The sequence below is a fragment of the Onychomys torridus genome, chromosome 9 (assembly GCF_903995425.1).
Source record: "Onychomys torridus chromosome 9, mOncTor1.1, whole genome shotgun sequence".
Lineage (NCBI taxonomy): Eukaryota > Metazoa > Chordata > Mammalia > Rodentia > Cricetidae > Onychomys > Onychomys torridus.
The window spans coordinates 18128936-18135576 of NC_050451.1; positions in this window are offsets into that span (position 1 = coordinate 18128936).

Consider the following 6641-nt stretch of genomic DNA (forward strand, 5'->3'; position numbering starts at 1 on the left):
GGCATCAGATGGTGGCCCAGACCCTGGGCATCCATGTGTCCTTAGTGGCAACATGGGCCATGGGCGACAACACACACTCTGTCTACAGTAAGACCATGGACCTAGACATGGCCCCAGATGTCACCATGGCTCCAGGTGGCAGTACAGACTGCTCAGGTTAGTATGGCACAGCTGAAGCATGGCTCCTAGACACCAACATGTACTCAGGTGACAGATCAGACTCCAGGCATCTGCTTGATCTTCAGTGGTAATTGAAGTAATGGACATCAATACAGACCCTGGCTGCTATAGGATCATGAATCCAGATATGGCCCTCAGCTGCAGCTTGGGCCCAGATAGCACCAGGGCAGTGCAGGCCACTCAGGTTGGCATGGCCTTTGCAATGACATAGCCCTCAAACATCAATATGGCCACAGGTGGCAGACCAGATCTGGGGAATCTGGCATGTTCAGAAGGGCGGTTGTCAGCCCTTTCCTGGGGGTTCTCTGTGGAGGCTTCTTAGTGAGAAATTACTCAGAGTCAGAGAAGTTGAGCTTGCTTTACCCATCAGGGTAAAGCTGCATAAGGAGATGATTTGGCCAAGGGCATATTTACCAGTTGTTTGGAAGGGTCTACACTTGGCTTTATGGTATGCTTCGATCTTGCCAAGGGGAAGTCTTTTGCCTTTCCCCATGGCATGTTATAAAAAATCCTTTTGAATAAAGGATGAGGCTGTTGGGTATTGACCTGGGCCCTCCCGAAGCTCTCCTGTATCTCCGTGATTGTCCTCGTTGTCTAGGTCTACTTTTCTAACTAATATTTCTTCATTCCTCACTCCTCCATCCAAGAATCCTTCAAAAGGTGGGGGCTGGACTCCCACAGACCCCAACAGTTTTCTCAAGCCCCTGCAGCCTACTGTGGCCTTTCTGGTTCTGCAGGTCCCCTGAATGTGAGGAGCAGCTCGGCCTTGCAGTTTCTGCTCCTCTTTGTTTGCAGCAGGGTGGTGTGTGGCGGTTGGCTTCCAGCAGGTTTCTGCCTGCTTCTAAGAAGATGTTTCCTGGCTGAACAAGAGTCTCATCCCCAGAACCTACCTGATAGAAAAAAATGACATAAATCCCACAATTAAGTTCTGACTTATGCAGGCACATTGTGGCAATATGGCAATACACTACACACACACACACACACACACACACACACACACACACACACACACCAATCAAACAAACAAGAACCCACCAAAAACCATGTAAGTATAAAGGATATATTTTTTTCTTAAAACACACACACACACACACACACACACACACACAACCTACAGATTATAGGTATAGATATAAAAGAAGGAGAAGAATCTTTTTCTAAAGGCATTGAAAACATTTTCAAATTAATCATAACAGATTTTCCCAGAATTAGGAAAAGAGATGCTAATTTAGATACAGGAGGCATTTAGAACATCAAACAGACAAGATCAAAAAATCAAGTCAGAGATCTTTTCCACATAAGTTTTTAATTTTTTACTCTATTTATTTGGTAGAAATACTCATTTCAATATAAAATCTTTCCTCTGCATTAAAATTCCTGTAGGAGAATGCTTAGAGGATAGAATAATCAAAATGCAATCAAGCTTTGGATCCACATGATTCACAGGTCATTCCTGTCCTTTCTTTTCTACCAAGGCCAATTCTCTCTCAGCTTCAGCTAATAATTCTCTTGGAATATTTAAGTCTTTGTCACCTTCTAAGGTTTTGAACAAATTGCTCAGTTCATCATTTTTTACCCCAACAACAGTTCATAGATGGGACCTATTTCTGAATAATCTTTGAAAGTCATTGACAGTCCATAATTGACCTCTCCTAATTTACACTTTTGGGGTCTAATATTTTGTAGACCTATTTTATATCCTAAATAACTAATAGAATCTTCTCTTTGTATCTTTTTAGGAGCAATTTGTAATCCTCAATTTTCTTTACTTCTTCAAACATTCTTTCTAAAGTATCTGCATTTGAATCACCTAGTAAAATATAGTACTTGTAATGATAAATTATAGATTTAGGAAATTGTTTACATATTATTTCCAATGGCTGTTGTACAAAATATTGGCACAGGGATGGGCTATTCAACATTCCCTGTGGGAGAACCCTCCATTGATATCTCTTAACCAGTTGAGAATTATTTTAAGTAGGCACCATGAAGGCAAATCTTTCTCTGTCTTTTTCTTGTAAGGGCATTGAAAAGAAAGTCTTTTAAATTGATAACTATAAGAGGCCATCCTTTAGATAACAGAGTAGGCAAAGGAATTCCAGATTGTAGAGAGCCCATTGGCTGAATTACTTTGATAATTGCTCTAAGGTCTGTTACCATTCTCCATTTACCAGATTTCTTTTTAATAACAAATACAGCAGAATTTCAAGGGTTGGTTGATTCTTCAGTATGCTGAGTATTTAATACATAATATTTCTCTCAGAAACATGTGTTAGTTTATGATTTGTTTTTGAGGTTGGAGGAATGTTAATCTGAATATTCAGTTATTGTAATAGATCATGGGCCCATAAGTCCATAGCTATATTAGCCACATATGGCTTTAATTTTCTTCTCTGTCCTTCTGAACCTATACATTTGAGCCATCTTGCACTCTGTTTCATTTGAGATAATGTTCAAGTCCCTAACAGCTGAGCACTTACCTCCTGAAAAGGTCAATTTGGATGCCAAAATTCTCGTGCAATTATTGTAACATCCACACCTATATCTAATAAACCTTCCAAGAGAATGTCATTTATTTGTATTTTTAATTTTGGTCTTTGTTCATTTATAGAAGTTTGCCAAAAAAAATTGCTTTATGGTTTCTCCTGAATTTCCTGTTCTCTCTGCTACAGCTGTTCTATTACCCTGAGTAGCCTGGTTTATTCCTATAGGCATTTGCTTATTTAATTGCTCTGAGTAGGGTTTCTTCTATGATGGCAGGAAAGGTCTGAATTGAATTTGCTGTGGGGGCCTGCATGAGGCTCCTCTGGGAGTTTCCTGAGAGCAGAGGCAAAGGATTGTCTATCCCTTGTTGATCTATATTCGTTGGTCCAATGTTTACCCTTCCCATACCTCCTGCATACTCCAGAAGGAAAGAAGGGGCATTCTATTTGCCATTGTTCCTTGAGTAAACATTCTTTCTAGGAATGCCCTGTTTATACTCCCTTTTCAAATGGCTTTGTTTACTGTAGCCAAAACAACTGACATTATTTTTCCTCAAAGCTTTTGATATAACTGATAGAAAATTACAACATGTCCACACGGTTGGGCTTGCCCAGTGGACCGCCTAATTATTTCCGGTTCAAAATAGCCATTTCCAGGTCAGAACATCTTGCGTGGCTAAGACTCCGTGGCTTTACATGGTTGCATAAAGTGCACGCGGCCATGTAATCTATGTGCATGTGTGGAGTAGCCACGTGCAGTCCTGTACACATGCACGGCTCACTCTTTAAAAAGCCAGCGCCATTTTGCACAGGTCTCTCTTCTCTCCTCTCCTCTCCTTTCTCCTCTTCTTCTCTTCTCTTCTCTTCTCTTCTCTTCTCTTCTCTTCTCTTCTCTTCTCCTCTCCTCTCCTCTCCTCTCCTCTCCTCTCCTCTCCTCTTCTCTTCTCTTCTCTTCTCTTCTCTTCTCTCCTCACTCATGTATGTGCTTCACACAGGCCTGTCACCCCTATCCTCTATCCTATATTAATAAACAGCTCTTCTGTGGATTTGTCATGTTCGGGACGTGTTCCCCGCAGGGTAACAGCGCTAAATAACTAACAATAACCTCTCCTGTTCACATCTTATCATGATCATGAGACTCAATATTAGTTGTGTCCCTGATCCAATCTTCCAAAAGTGCTGATCTTGCCTTTAACAGCCCGATTATTCTTTTGTATGCTGCATTCTCATTCTCAAAAGCCAAAGATTCAATTATTATCTGTCTAGCTTCTGAATTTGGTATCATTATATTTACTGCTGAAGACAACTTTTGTAAGAAATCCATGAAGGAGTCTCTGGGCGCCCTGTATAACCTTTATGAATTATTCATTTTTTTCCTGCTTCCTCAATTCTGTCCCATGCATTCAGAGCTGCCATGTGGCATAGAATTAAGGTTTGGTTATCATATAAAAATTATCTTTGTATATCAGTGTATTCACCTTCTCTAAGAAGCTGATCCTGGGAAATTTCCACACCTCTAGTTCTACATTGTTGTTCTATTGTTTTAGCCTCCTCCTTAAACCATGTTCTCCACTGTAATTGTGTCCCGGTTTCTAGGACAGCTGGTACCAATTCTTTCCAGTCCTGAGGAATAATCCTATTACAAGTTGACCATGAGTTTAACATTTGCCTTACAAACAGAGAATGCATGCTATATGATACTACAACTTCCTTAAATCTAACATTTCTACTGGAGTCCAATTAGCTTGTACCTGACCTTGAGCAGGTAGTTCCTGTAAGGTTCCCAGATAGATTATGTTTGCTTTTTTGAAAACAGGCTGTCTCTTTGTAGCCGTATAATTTAATCCTGAAATAATTTCACCTTTAAATCCTTCTGTCTGGGTCTGAATTTCTCTATAAGTCATTTTAACAGGTTTTTCTAAAGCTTTTAATTTGGCATTTAAAATGACCAACTTTTTAAATACTAAAATAGGGATGATTAAACAAATAATATTTGTAATTGATGTTACATACATCCCATCAACATTAATTATCCTCTCATTTAGTTGTTCCATTTTAAGACCATGTAATATGTTATCAAACAAAGACCAATTTTTTTTCCATTGTAAAAATGTTTCCCATTTTTTAATGTTGGAAAAAAATTCTTTTTAACTATTTTTTTTCCTGTAAGATTTCTTAATTGATGTGGGGTGGCTTGGGATGGAGGGCTAGGAGGTGGGAGGAGGGAGGAGGGGGGGTCTGTGGATAGCATGTGGAGTGACTAGAAAATTTCTTAGTAATGAAAAATTAAAAAAAAAAGAACAACAACAAAAAAGACTTCTTAATTGAATTACCAAGTCTGTGTAGAACAGTAGAAGTCTCAGGGAATTTCAAAGCAGCTACCTAGTGTGGTAGCAATCTAAGATGGAAATATAGAGAGAGGGAAAGGAGGAAGGGAGGGAGGGAGGGAGGGAAGAGAGAGAGAGAGAGAGAGAGAGAGAGAGAGAGAGAGAGAGAGAGAGAGAGAGAGAGAGAGAGCCCACCACCCACCAGGAAAGAGAACACCAAAGAGATTCTGGCCATGTACTCCAGCCTGAGTCACAAGCAGTCTGGCCACATGTAGCTCTGTCCACTTGCAGTGTTCAGCTCCAGCAGAGTTGAGGCCTGCAAAGCCACAGACAAGTGGCTTTTTTTTTTTTTTTTAATGAGTTCCTGCCCCATGTTGGGCACCAAATGTAGATGAATTTCTAACTGGTCTTATTAAATAAAAAACATGGATCCAAATAAAGGGGTAAAAGCCTTAGAGATCAGGGAAATATGAATAGCCACTATCCAACCTTATCTCACCAGTTCTGCATCTTCCAAATATGAGCTACTTCCAGTCTTACCCACACCTTTATTGCCTTGCTGTTCTGCCCTGTCATTGGCTATCTTAGCCCAGCTACCTCACTTCCTTGTCACTGCCTATCTGTATAGACCTTCAGGTTTCTATGGTTGGTACTGAGATTAAAGGCATGTGTCACCACCTTGGCTCTGTTCCCTAGTATGGCCTTGAATACACAGAGACCCTGCCTGCTAAGTGATAGGATTAAGGGTGTGTGCTACCTCTGCCTGACTTTTATGTTTACTTACAATGGCTTGCTATTTCCTCTGCTCTCCAGGCAAACTTTATTTATTAATATATAAATAAAATATTGCCACATTTCAGCACAAATAAACTATCACTATACATTTTTAAAAGAAGCTTTCCTGTCCAAGTTTGAGAGCAGCACATATCTATGAGTATAAACACATTTCAAGAAGGTAGTTTTTATCTAGCTCATGCCTGTCTCCCTGCTTCCATTCCTACTTAAACATTTAACCCAGAGTGTATGAACTTATTTCTTCATGGTACATATATTCTACTGTCTCCTCTAATTATACTTTTTACTTGGTTTACAACAGTGTAGGCTTCCATATAGCTTTTTTTTTTTTTTTTTTACAAACTTTTCATTTTTTTGTGTCTTTCTCCACCTCTAATATCCCTCTTTCCTTCCCCAGTCATGAACATGTCTCAAATCCAAGCAGAAGCAATTGGTTACCCTCATATCTGTCATGCCACTCTTGCATCAGTGAACACATCTTGCCTGGTAGGTTGGTATGCAGGGTCCAGAGCCAGGTGAGAAAACTGATGACTTTTCTTCCCTAGCAGCTTGCAGAGCATCTTCTGGCTCTGTGCAAACTAGCCAGCATTAAAAGAGTTTCTTAGTTTGGGATTGATTTCTCAACATCTTTGATGAGCTAAAGGGGGTAGTGTCTTCAGCAACAGGGTCTTTCCACCTAGCTTTGATGGGGTAACCAAAACCAATCACCTATATTGTTTTATGTGTCTCTGAGATCTCTCTGACCAATAACTTGTACGGTGGTAACCCATGCTTGGTATTTAGATTTTTCATTCAATAACCCATGTCTTCTGGAAGCCATATTGTCCATTCATACAAGATACCTCTTATCAAA